The following is a 14136-nucleotide window of genomic DNA, read 5'->3' as shown; positions in this document are numbered from 1 at the left end:
GCATCGGAAAAGGGATTGACTTTTAGAGAGAGCCTTGTGACACAGTGGACTCTGGCTTCTGCCCCCCAAACTCACCCTAAGCTCATCTGGCCCAAAAATGCAATTAGATGACAGCCTTGACAACCAGACGGAAACTCTTCTCTCTTCAGTCAACACAGTACCCCTGCAGGAGGAATTTTCCTGGGAGATCTATCTGAGATTCCCTGGTGGCTCAGAGGTTAAAGCGTCTGCTTCCAATGCAGGAGACCCAGGTTCGATCCCTGGGTTGGGACGATCCCCTGGAGAAGGAAATGGCAATCCACTCCAGTATTCTTGCTTGGAGAATCCCATGGACGGAGAAGCCTAGTAGATTACAGTCCACAGGGTTGCAAAGAGTCGGACACGACTGAGCGATTTCACCTTACCTATTTGAGATCAGAATGTTTCTCACTGAATATACATAATTTGTTGGCGTTGAGTCACTAAGTCATGTCCAACTCTTTGCGATCCAGTGGACTGTAGGCTGCAAGACTCCTCTGTCCATAAGATTTCCCAGGCAAGAATACTGGAGTGGGTTGCCATTTCCTTCTCCAGGGGAATCTTTTCAACCCAGGGATCAAACCCATGTCTCCTGCATTGTCAGGCAAGTTCTTTACCACTGAGCCACCAGGGAGGCCCATATATATAACTGGCATTCAGTTAATCTAGTTCTTTTAACCATGATTTTAATACATGGCTCTGTAGAGAGGTGATAATTGCAGACATGGAAGACAGTTAGGTCAGAGTGGGAAGAAAAAAATGGCAGAAAAGGAGGTGGAGGATGCATGGGGAGATGGGCAGGCGGTAGCAGAGGAATTAAAAGAGAAAGCAAAGGTAGGGGTGAAGTGGGATACTGTAAAGACTTGACCCAAGACCCAAGTAGGTCATTGTTTTCCTAATGTCCCTTCAACCTCATGAGCACCAGACCTATCAGCTCTTCAAAAGCCAGACAATACCTAATTTACCATTTTATCTTTTCTTACGCAGGGACTAGCTCTGAGTGTAATGAATGAATCAGAAATCTAAAGAATGGAGATACGAATTTAACAGTTTCTGAACTTGAGATTGCAACAGCATAGTCAGTATGCAGCAGAAAATCAAATGCGCGAAAATCACCAGCATGTAGGTGCCATGTGCACTGGGACTGCTTTTATCCTACTCATTTTAGGGCGGAGGATGGGTGCAGGTCTGAGACATGGAATGGCAGAAGGGCGATCAACTCATCCCATTTGCCTGAGACAGCCTTAGCTTTAAAAGTAAAAACCCCATGTCCTGGGAACCCCCTCAGTCACCCTAGACAGAGCTTTCAGCCAGTACTTGTTCAATGATTGAAAGATGTGACTATCTCACAGAGCTGTCAGAGGATCAAAGAAATTATGCCTAAAAAAATGATATGAGAATTTCAGTGAAAGTCTCTCAATCGTGTCCAACTCTTATGACCCCATGGACTATACAGTCCATGGAATTCTCCAGGCCAGAATACTGGAGTGGGTAGCCTTTCCCTTCTCCAGGGGATCTTCCCAACCCAGGGATCAAACCCAGGTCTCCCACATTGCAGGTGGGTTCTTTACCACTGAGTCTCCAGGGAAGCCCTATAGTGTTGGTAGTGTGTCTTAACTGATCCCCTCCCTGCGCCTTTACAAAACCCTTCTCAGAGATTATTCCTTGTGGTCTTTGGATTAGAAATCGTGCTTCTTCTGACTGCCCAGCCAGGGTTAAGTGTAGGGAAACATGACATAGTCTGATTCGGGAGACACTTCCTTTACACTCAGCCAGTGCGAGGGAGCGAGCTGGGATTCCTCCTCGGATAGATGACAGGCTGCGGCCAAAGGAGAGAGACAGGAAGAACTCAGGAATTGGGTCTGCAGCATTCAAGAGGAGGGAAAAGAGCCCATGATGGGAACTGAGCATGTTCCAAGGTCTCAAGCAGGGCCTGCAGTGTGGAGCAGGCCACCGGGAGCACGGTGGCAAATTGTCCTTTTCAGGGAACACACTGTGGGCATGCGTGTGTCCTCCAAACCTGATCCCTGTTTTATTTTCTTCTACCCATAAGCCCTCTGAGCACATTGATACAGACACAGAAATTGACTGAAAGCCATCAGCATGCCCAACCGCAGGGCCTCTCATCAATAACATAAGAGCTGAAATTCTGAGTGTGCCTTTGTGTTCCCTAGCATGCCAAGGGCTCCAAGCACATGATCCTACTGTTTGTGACTGTAGCCTAGCAAAAGGAGGCAGATAGGATCCTCCCCATTCAGCTGATGAAGAACATGAACCCCAAAGAAATCAGCCTGAAGTGACCCAAGCTGACCTGTGCAAAGCTGATATGAAATCTCAGCTTCCTGATGGCCCCTTTCTGCAAACCAATGCCTCTGGTTTCCAGATAGAAGGAACCAAGGCAAAGGGCATGGCCACAGGGTCTGGGAATCTGGCTGGGCTCCTGGAGCCGACCTCAGCTCAAGGTGGACACTGATTCCAAACAGGCTAGTAAATATGACCTTGGGGCTTGATGTCTTCTGGTAGTCTAATCAGAAGTTTCCATCAACTCTTTTAACCACAGTTTTTGTGAGTGAAAAGGTTGGAATCTGGCCCTTCAGAGGGTTACTGGTGAACTGTCAGCAGGGTCCTTTGGAGCCTTCTGTGCAAAAGCCCAAAATACCTTACCAAAATACCCCAAATTCCTCAGGGGCACAGGAGAATCAAAAGGCTGACAACCAGCCAACTGGGGAGCCCTGATGTAAACCGCTAGGTCATATTTTTGTATAAGCATTGTCACCTACTTAAAAGTCTGAGTCATTTTGCTAGTCCTGGGGGGTGCGGGTGTGTGTGTGTGTGTGTCTGTGGATGAGTCACATTGATGAGAAGGATACCTTTTTTTCTTTAACCTAGTTCTCTAACCTTTTACATGAACACTCATTGGTTCTGCCCTGCTCTTAAAATATCCAGATGGGTTGTGTAAGATCCAGCATCAGGATTGTTTGTGCAAGGTCACTTCATTTGTGAATTTGAGCCTTTTATTGCTCAGAACTTATGTTCTTATTTTTAAAAAGCTCAACCCACATTATAATAGCCAAAATAATTTTATATCCTCCCACAGAGCTGGAAACTTAAACTCAATTATGGAGGAATTGGGCCTCGGAATCAGAACTGAAAATGACTAGTTTAGTTTCCCAGTCCAAACTAAGCAAAGAATTGGAAGAAAGAATAGGAAAAAATGAATGAAATGTAAGGCGTTCTATCATTTCCAGAAAACAAAAGTTACCCGAGTGATTTAGGCTAGGGTTGTGCTTTCTCAAATTTTATTTTTAATTGAAGAAGTCCTTTGGAATTTGTTGACACAGTTAAAAAGAGAGACCTCAAATTCTTTTCCTTTTTGTGAAGTACAAACACCAGCTGAAAGAGGAATAAGGAAGCCCAAGAGGAAGTAAAGGCTTCCCTATGAAGATCATCCTGAGTCACATGATGCTTTGACACCAGGGTGACTCAATTCAAGATGCTGCTTGGGGAGTCTTTCATAGCTTGATAGCTTGATAGACTGTCTTTATTCCTTCAACACTGAAATCTTTGAGCCATCCATGCTAAATTCCCAGAGTTTACAGAGTTGTCCAAAATTCCATAACAAGAATATATTTTAAGCCTGTAAAAGGTCTTTAACATGTTTTTGCCCTTTTTATAAGAACAAATAGGGTGAGGAATCAGGATAGTGTCTGCATAATTCTAACTTAACACCTTCCCATTTGGAAAAGAGTATTTATTCACTTGATCAGAATTATACAAATTTATGAGTTACATGGATCATATGTATCTGCTTTCGCTGCAGGAACAAACACCCTCAGCATCTCAGTGACTCAAACAACACTTATTTTGCTCAGAAACACTGAATGCTGTGGATTAACTGTGGCTCTGCTGAGTTCTGTTGGGTTTTGCTGCCATTAGCTTAACTCAGCAACTTGGGTCTTCTCATTCAGCAACCTTGGTGAAAAGAGCCTCAGGGCCTTACGGTGGAGAGCGAAAGTGCGAAGAGACAAGTAGAAACTTGTGATACCTTTTAAGGTCTCTACTCAGAACCAGAACACTGTCGCTTCTGCTCATAGCCATTGATCAAAGCAAGCCAAATGGCCAGGACCAAAGACAATGAGACAGGGATACAGGATGTAGAGAGTGAAAGAGTGAATATAATTGAGTTGTTGTTGTTCGGTTGCCCAGTCGTGTTCGACTCTTTGCTACCCCATGGACTGCAGCACACCAGGCCTCTCCATCCCTCACCGTCTCCTATAGTTTGCCCAAGTTCATGTCCATTGCATCGGTGATGCCATCCAGCCATCTCATCCTCTGATACCCTCTTCTTCTGCCCTCACTCTTTCCCAGTCAGGGACTTTTCCAATGAGTCAGGTGTTCACATCAGATGACCAAAATACTGGAGTTTCAGCTTCAGTATCAGTCCTTCCAATGAGTATTCAGGGTTGATTTCCCTTAAGATTGTCTGGTTTGATCTCTCTGCTGTCCAAAGGACTCTCAGGAGTCTTCTCCAGCACCATAGAGTAAAGGCATCAATTCTTCAGCGCTCTGCCTTTTTGGACAGTCCAACACTCTATAGTTGAGTATCATCATCCAATCTACTACAGTCTGCCCTCTTGGTCACAGATACTTACTTTCCTACCTTTTGTCCCTAAGACAGCCAAAAAGCCTCACTCAGTCAAACTGAAAAGCCAAGGACCTCATGACCTATATCAGATTTAGATGTGGCTCTTCCTGCTTTGGAGACCTATGAACTGAAAGACAAATTATTGATACCCCCTTACCTACACACACACACACACACACACACACACACACTCTGACTCACTCACTCACTCACTACAACACAACAAACACTCCCGGTTGGAAAGGGAAGAAGAGCAAACGCATAGTCAGTGAGTAGTTGCAGTGGTTAATTTGATGTGTCAACTTGCCTGGGCCGTGGTACCCAAATATTGGGGCAGAATCCACCCGCAGTGCAGGAGGCACACAGAAGGTGTGAGTTTGATCCTGGGTCAGGAAGACTCCCTGGAGGTGGAAATAGTGACCCATTCCAGTATTCTTGCCGTGAAAATCCCAGGGACATAGGAGCCTGGCCAGCTACAGTCCATAGGGTTGCGAAGAGTCAGACATGACTGAACACGCACATTTTAGACCCTTTAACCTGAAATCTGTGTGGAAATGCAAGAACTTGAAGGGGGAACACAGCCAATCCGAGGTCATAGCAAACACATGATGGCCAGGCTGCCACTTTGGTCTTTGTCCTTAGATTGTGTCTTAATTTGAAAGTATCTTGCTGGCTGGAAAGACATCCTTTAACTCTACAAGTCTGCAAATTTCTGGATTCTCCTGTGTCTCTTTCATCCCTGCAGGGCGGGAGGGCTTTGTTATAGATGCCTTCCAGGGCAGACAACCCTAAGTTGAGTGTGAAGAATAAGTAAGTGTTCAGCCACTGAATACAGCAGGAAGGCAGGCATCTCCAAGAACCCACCAGGAAGAAGGCATGAGTGAGCCAGCCAGGAGGGCATTGTGACTCAAACTGGGCACCTAAGAGCTGGGCAGGTGAGGAAAGATGAGGCTGAGAGTCTGCAGGCTGTTCTGAAAGGTCCAGAGGCAACTTGGATGTCACACATCAGCTTGTGAACAGTATTCATAGGGCATCTGAGTCTCACTGTAAATACTGATGTTGCCTGGTCAGACGCAACTCAAGGCAGGCTGCCTTCCTTTTGCACAGTGCATGTGTACAAGACAGAGTCATGCCTCATCACAACTCTACAAGACCTTTTCATTCTATTTTTAAACCTTGAAAACAAAGTGCATGGAGCTTTGTTGGAAAGGACAATCTGCTGTTGCAGGCAGCAAGCAAGGACGACCTTTCATGTGAAGGCAAGCAAACCAAGGCCCCCGCGGTGGCCTGCTACTCATTTTTATGTTTTCCAAAGACCACGCTTTACTCTGAAAGCTTCCATCTTTCTTAGGCATTTCCACAGGCCCTGAGTGCAGACCAGCAGGCACAGGCAGGCTGCTTCTCGTCTTACAGAATAAAAAACCTCGTGATGCTATCTCCAGGCAATCTCCACAACTTTGCAGCTCTGCCTTGAGTGTCAGGAGCAGGCTGTTTCTAATTCATCCTGGGGATTAGGAACTGTGTGAGGCAGTGGGATTCTCTTGTTTGTTTCGCTCTGTTCTTTGTGTTTCTTCTTCCACTTCATGCCTAGAAGCCTAGGGAAGAATCTCCCCACCTGGCTTCCCAGCCCTGGTCTCAGCACAACAGAACTGGCCCAGTTGGATTTTAGCCACAAACACAGAACTGAGCACAGGGGTGGAGTCAGGTCTTGGGTCCTGCAAACCGGGGTCCTGGTCTCAGCTTTGCTATTTTCTTGCTGTGCTTCCTAAGGACACTCTCTTTATCTCTCATGAGGAAAATGAGGTGAAAAATTCCATGCCCCCTGGAAATGCTGAGGTTTCCAAAGTCTGTTTCTTCTTATTTTTTCAATATAATATAAGCTTTTAATTTTCCACTGGGATGTAACTGACTAACAATATTGTGATAGTTTCCGGTGGCCAGTGAAGGGACTCAGGCATACATACACGTGGATCCATTCTCCCCCAAGTTCCCCGCCATCCAGGCTGCCACATAGCATCGAGCAGGGTTCCCTGTGCTATACAGGGGGTCCTTCACCATCTTTCCAATGATGTCCACTCAGGGTCCTTCAGACAGCGGCCCCGAGCTGTCTACAGTGATTGCACCTTGCTTCAAGTTCTGCCTTGTCATTTTTAAATATATGTATAGTTGAGTTACCGTATTATATTAGCTTCAGGTGTGCAAAATAATTCTACATTTTCATAGATTATACTCCATGTAAACTAATCACAGTATAATGGCTATATTCCCCTGTGCTGTGCAGTATAGCCTTGCTGCTTATTATTTATACATGGCAGTTCATACGTCTTACTCCTGTACACCTATCTTGCCCCTCCTCTCTCCCCTCTCCCTTCTGGTAACTGCTAGTTTGATCTCTGGATCTGTCCGTCTGTTTCTGTTTTGTTATATGCATATTCCAGTATTTTATTCTTTAGGTTCCACGTATAAGTGATAACATAGAGTATTTGTCTTTCTCTGACTTATTTCACTATGCCTAATATCCTTCACGTCCACACATGTTGCTGCAAATGGCAGAATGTCATCCTTTTTTATAGCTGAATAATATTCCATTTTGCGTATATGTCTTATCTTCTTTATCCATTCATCTGTTGAGGGACGGTTGGGTTGCATCCATACCTTGGCTATTGTGAATAGTGCTGCTATTGAACATTGGGGCACATCTATCTTTTTGAGTTAGAGTTTTTATTTTCTTTTGATATATACCTGGCAGTGGAATTGATGGATCATATGGTAGTTCTACTTTTTGCCTATTATATTTGAAGAGTAACTCTTGATTCCTGAAAATGTCAGCCCAGAGAGAAAAGCATGCAGACACTGGAATGCTGCTATGGCTAGAAAAATGGGTTGGATTGGCAAAAACCCTAATGAAGTGTCGTATAACAATCTAGAGAACCCAAGAAAAAGGCATTCAGTGACTTTTTTGTCAAATGTAGCCATATATGCATATGGAAACTCTAATGGTGACAAAAAAACATACATCACAGAAAATACATACCTGGGTCAAAACAAAAATTAAAGCTTTATAAGACTTCAAAATAATAACTGCCAGATTTCCTAGAGATTTGCTATTAGTTTATTTATAGTAGCCATTGCCTGTTGAACATTTAACATAATGTGAATCATTGTCACAGCTCAAAAAAAATAACAATTTTATTTTCTCTTCTTTTCCCTTGGAATGACATCTGTTAATGTTGAAGAGTCAGCTTTTGAAACTCTTAACAATAGCGCTGCTGCAAAAATAGAATTCATGTGTCCTCAGTTATGAAATTAAAGGTTATTCAAGACTTGATTTGTCAGGATGTTGTCTTTTAGGTGAGGAAGGTGTAAACATATAATTATTAATTCAATTTCACTTTAGTAATACATAAATAATTCTAGCCTCAGAGTTTTTCCGGACTTTAGTCAAGCAATATGTTCTTGTCATCAATATATTTTATCTTAGTAATTACCTTTTTTTTTTAATACCAAATGAAAAATGAAAGTAGTTATCATCACTTGTAGGAAGTGAAACTTCGGATGGACTTGCTGAATTTTCTAACTTCTCTTTTATGACTGTCCCCTCCCTGCCACCCTGAAAGGAAAGTGAAAACCAGTAATACCAAAGAGTCTGAAGTTCTATCCAGAGGAACACGGAGAACAAGGATGCTGAGTGGGACTGAGTGGCAGATGTTAGTGATTTTATTTCATTCTCTTCACTTAAAGAAAAAAACTTTCACGGGTGACCTGGGGGACAGAAAGGCAAAATGAAAAGAACAGCAACAAAGGAACTGCTGTGAGTTTTAATTACATATACAATCACAGTCAATGGTAAGAACCTGTCAGCTTTACCGAGGAGAAGAATTCAGCAGTACTTGGTATTATTATGAGTCTTGATGCCTCCAGCATATCAGGATCTAGCCTGGTGTTTTTCTCTATAAGAGACTGGGAAGATGAAATGATGGAGAAGCCAACAGCTTGGTTAATCCCAGGGCAAGGGGAAGAGATCCCAAATGAGAGTCCTGAATCTTTCACCAACTAACCGCATGCCTGAGGTTTGGGTGCAAACAAACCAATCAGTGAACTTCCAGGCTGGGAACAAGATGACCTTTGATTGCCATGAAGCAACCCTGAGTTCATCTGCCCTCCAGAGCTTTTCTGAAAGCAGTTCAGCACTCAAACATGGAACTTCATGGTGCTTGTCTACCACAGGCTTGAACCACAGACTCATTGCAAATGGCAAATGCAACATTTTTTAACTTGCTCTCTGGGCTGCCTGTGGTTCTTGCCTACTATGCTGTTGGCCTTGGTAGGTTAGATGGATAGTCAGCCAATGAGCAACCTCTGAGCTCACATGCACATGCTCCCTACATGCAACAGGCTCCCCAGAGGCAGATATTATAGCTCAGGGCATCACCTCCTCTGCTATTTCCCAGACTCAAAAACAGGTGGGCGGCTTGCAGGAGCCAGTGAAGAACAGGATGCGCCAAAGAAAGGATGCAGGATACAGGATGCTCGGGGCTGGTGCACTGGGATGACCCAGAGGGATAGTTTGGGGAGGGAGGTGGGAGGGGGATTCAGGTTGGGGAACACATGTACACCCATGGCAGATTCATGTTGATGTATGGCAAAACCAATACAATATTGTAAAGTAATTAGCCTCCAATTTAAATAAATTTATATTAAAATAAATAAATAAAAATGAAAAAACAAGAAAGGAAGTCCAGAAGAGGCTCTTCCCAAAGGCACAGCTGGAGAAGAAGCTGTGTCCCTCTTTGACACAGCGCGGCTTCTCTCTGCTGTGTTAGTACAGTTCCCATGCCGCAAACAGCACTGTGGAGTGGAGGACAATCCGACCCAGTGACCCCTGCAGCCAGCAGCTCAGGGCTGAGCCAGCCCTGCAAGGTGCAGAACAGGCTGCCCGGTGAGCACTGATGGCGCTGCACCTGTGCAACACAAGTCAGTGTCTGCTCGACAGGCTACTGTGTCCTCAGTCTCGCGGGAGTCCAGCTCCACAAAAATGTGCTTTACTTTTGTTTTGTAGATGATGAGGTGGAGGGGGAAATAAAGATGAGACACTGAGTAGACCCCAGCAATAGTGGAAGCTCTTAATTTCCTTCCAAGTAGTAGCATGCATTTGGAATCCTTTTATAAGAATTCCGGATCAGTAAGGTCCGAACAAGGAGCTAACATGTGGAGCCACCTACCGTGCCCCAAGTAACATGCTAAATCCTTCAGGTAGTATTTGATTTATTTTCCAGGGCCTATTGACCAACCTAGATAGCATATTCAAAAGCAGAGACATTACTTTGCCGACTAAGGTCCGTCTAGTCAAGGCTATGGTTTTTCCAGTGGTCATGTATGGATGTGAGAGTTGGACTGTGAAGAAGGCTGGGCGCCAAAGAATTGATTCTTTTGAACTGCAGTGTTGGAAAAGACTCTGAGAGTCCCTTGGACTGCAAGGAGATCCAACCAGTCCATTCTGAAGGAGATCAGCCCTGGGATTTCTTTGGAAGGAATGATGCTAAAGCTGAAACTCCAGTACTTTGGCCACCTGATGCAAAGAGTTGACTCATTGGAAAAGACTCTGATGCTGGGAGGGATCGGGGGCAGGAGAAGAAGGGGACGACAGAGGATGAGATGGCTGGATGGCATCACTGACTCGATGGAAGCGAGTCTGAGTGAACTCCGGGGGTTGGTGATGGACAGGGAGGCCTGGCGTGCTGCGATTCATGGGGTCGCAAAGAGCTGGACACGACTGAGCGACTGAACTGAACTGATTAGGGGAACACTGACATCCTCCTTGTGTTTGGAGACAAACCCCTCATCGGGTATCATTTCTAGCCTCCTTCCCCATCTTTTCCACTCCATGGGAAGAAGAGTTACTTAACTAGTGGAGGAGAGGGAGGACAGAGCATGTGTGGCTCCGCCACTTCCCAACCTCTGTTTGGGGTCCACCTGCTTGTATTCTCCTTTAACTCTGTCCTTCCACTCCCTGAGTTTAACTACTAGCCTCTGATCCTGGGAAACCACTAAGTGGACCACACTTCAGGCTTGCCTGTGTCTGCAAGGGTAAGTCTGACTCCATCTAGTTTTCACTACTTGGTAGCTCCCTGTTGCCAACTTGCCGTGGGATCTAAATCACATCTTCCCTCCTCCCTATGAAGGGAATAAAGATGGTGTTTTCATCTCCATTTGCCTATTCTTGTATCTATTTCTTAATTGCTGTCAAACTCAATTAGTACCAAACTTCCTGTGTGGCCTTGGCCAACCTCTTAAACCCCTCCTGAATTCATCCATTCTGCAAGTGTTAGGCATCTATTCTGTGAGATTTGTGGGAGATAAAGAAGAGACCTAACTTTGTCAGCACTCTCCAAGGGCTCATCACCTTGTGGGAGAGTCGCACACAGAAACAAATATCAGGTTGGGGAATGAGAGTGCTAGGATGGATTAGTGATGTCTGCTCTGGGCATGGAATATGAAAGTGGTATTTGCCAGCCCTGCTACATGAGATTAGAAGGTTTAAACAGAGCGTCTGTTTTCTGGGTTCTGTTAAATCTGGTGGCAAAACCTCCCTGCCTCCTTGTTTCATGTGATTTAATTCAACAGACTTTTGTGGTTGCTTTCTGTGTGCCAGGCATTTATATTCAATTTTTAAAAATTCCTATGACATGCCCATCTGGCCATTATGAATGTCAATCTTGCCTCAGTTGAGAGCTGCTTTTTAGAGGATTTCAACTTACATGTCTTCTTTTAACCTCTAAAAATTCAACACAAGACAAATGGCAACACATGACAAGATAGGGCATTAATTTCTCTCTGAGACTGTTGACTCGATTTATGAAATCTTAATTAGTTAAGATACGGCTGACAATAAACTCTGGAAAATTCTGAAAGAGATGGGAATACCAGACCAGACTTGCCCTTGAGAAATCTGTATGCAGGTCAGGAAGCAACAGTTAGAACTGGACATGGAACAACTGATTGGTTCCAAATAGGAAAAGGAGTACGCCAAGGCTGTATATTCTCACCATGCTTACTTAACTTATATGCAGAGTACATTATGAGAAACGCTGGGCTGGATGAAGCACAAGCTGGAGTCAAGATTGCTGGGAGAAATATCAATAACCTCAGATATGCAGATGACACCACCCTTATGGCAGAAAGTGAAGAAGAACTAAAGAGCCTCTTGATGAAAGTGAAAGAAGAGAGTGAAAAAGTTGGCTTAAAGCTCAACATTCAGAAAACAAAGATCATGGCATCTGGTCCCATCAATTCATGGCAAATAGATGGAGTAACAGTGGAAACAGTGACAGACTTTATTTTGAGGGGCTCCAAAATCACTACAGGTGGTGACTATAGCCGTGAAATTAAAAGATGTTTACTCCTTGGAAGAAAAGTTATGACCAACCTAGACAGCATATTAAAAAGCAGACATTACTTTGCCAACAAAGGTCCGTCTAGTCAAAGCTATGATTTTTCCAGTAGTCATGTATGGATGTGAGAGTTGGACTATGAAGAAAGCTGAGCACTGAAGAATTGATGCTTTTGAACTGTGGTGTTGGGGAAGACTCTTGCGAGTCCCTTGGACTGCAAGGAGATCCAACCAGTCCATCCTAAAGGTAATCAGTCCTGAATATTCATTGGAAGGACTGATACTGAAGCTGAAACTCCAATACTTTGGCCACTGGATGCGAAGAGCTGAGTCATTTGTAAAGACCCTGATGCTGGGAAAGATTGAAGGCAGGAGGAGAAGGGGATGACAGAGGATGAGATGGTTGGATGACATCACCGACTCGATGGACATGAGTTTGAATAAACTCTGGGAGTTGGTGATGGACAGGGAGGCCTGGTGTGCTGCAGTCCATGGGTCACAGAGTCAGACACGACTGAGCTACTGAACTGAACTGAACTGATGTCTGGGAAGCACACTATCAATGGTTCCACAAATTCATCGTGTGCCCTACCACGCATGAAGCTAAGCTTGACTGCTCTGTTTCACTGAATCATCACCACTACCCATGAAGCAGCTTCTGTTGTCATTCCCATCATTTCCACTTTACAGGTGAGAAAATTAAAGTTGAGAAAGATCAGGGGTTTTCCTAATTAAGTAGGTCTGTAGAATGAAAGAGGTAAAGAATCTGCCTGCAATGCAGGATACTTGCAGGAGACATGGAATCGATCCCTGGGTTGGGAAGATCCCCTGGAGTAGGAAATGGCAACCCACTCCAGTATCCTTGCCTGGAAAAATTCCCTGGACAAAGAAGCCTGATGGGCTACAGTCCATGGGGTTGCAAAAAGTTGGATGCAACAGAGCACACATCTACACACACATAAGTGAAAGAGCTGAACCTTAAATGTGCGATTGCAACTCCAGAGCTTACATCTCTCCTATCTCACCATAATACAGTCCTTCACTACGGGGGAAAAAAAAATCTCCTGGGTTAAAACTTTCCTTCTGGAGAGTATTAAACATCACACTCATTGACCTCCACTTTCACCAGTTTGAGCAGGACATTCCCAATGGGTGATCTTGGACAAGTCACTTGCCTCATGAACCCTGGTTTGCACCGAGTCCCTGCTAGCTCAAAACCTCAGGATGTATATTTTGAAATCAAGATAGTGGGGCCCTAAGAAAATTCATGTGTAATTTACCTGTGTCATATATTAATTTCATAACACTCCCAAGTTGATAATTAGGTTACCATTTTCTCCCAGTGCCAAGTGAGGAAATGATTCTCTTTCCAAGTCATTGAAAGTAAAGACTGAAAGAATCGTATTTTCAAGCTGCCATTCCAAGCTGCTGTCTTCAGCACTAATGCATTCTAAAAGCAGTATTTGGCATCTGTAGGTTGAGGAGCTAGAGCTGGATCACATTTCTAAGTCAAAATGCAGTGAAGTTCACATTCAGAAGGATTTCACCATAATCCAATAGTACCTTAATGGGGCTTTAAGCCTCAAACCACATTTTAACCCATGAATTCTCAGGGAAGGCTTGGTCATATCATTTTTCAATAGAGATATTTCATGGTCTATTGTTTTTATCCAAGAATAAGAAAAGGCACTTATGGATGAAAAAAAAAAAAAGGCTCTGGCTTATTTTGTAAAACTAAATGGATCCTGAGCTAGGAGGTTAAGAGGAGTCTTGTATGCTAAACACCACACTGAATGAATTGCATATAAACAACTGGGCCTGTATTAACAGCAGCAATTGTTTCTTTTACCCAAAATTACAACAGCTGCACTTCACTGAGGACAGGAGTATTTCTCCTTTATGTGTTGCTAAACTGCAAGATGGACCATAACCTGGCTTTCTTAGGTTTTTGCCAAAGCACTTGAGTTGATTCTGAAATGCCTAGGGGCTAAGTAATAGATCATACAGTTCCTTAATGGAAGTGTTGAGTCTTAAGAAGAAGAAATCAAAGAGGTGGAGAGAGGAGAGGGAGAGAAAGAAAGAA

The 14136-nt window shown here is 44.1% G+C and overlaps 1 non-coding gene across 1 annotated transcript; it reads left to right on the top strand.

The window, feature by feature from the left end:
• The first annotated feature begins 200 nt into the window (after window positions 1–200).
• TRNAW-CCA (transfer RNA tryptophan (anticodon CCA)) lies at window positions 201–272 on the top strand. Its single transcript has one exon. It is a non-coding gene; the product is annotated as a tRNA-Trp (tRNA).
• Window positions 273–14136: the final 13864 nt, after the last annotated feature.

The sequence above is a fragment of the Budorcas taxicolor genome, chromosome 23, assembly GCF_023091745.1.
Source record: "Budorcas taxicolor isolate Tak-1 chromosome 23, Takin1.1, whole genome shotgun sequence".
NCBI lineage: Eukaryota > Metazoa > Chordata > Mammalia > Artiodactyla > Bovidae > Budorcas > Budorcas taxicolor.
The sequence above is the reverse complement of the archived record's forward strand: the minus strand, read 5'-3'. Positions and strand labels throughout refer to the sequence as shown.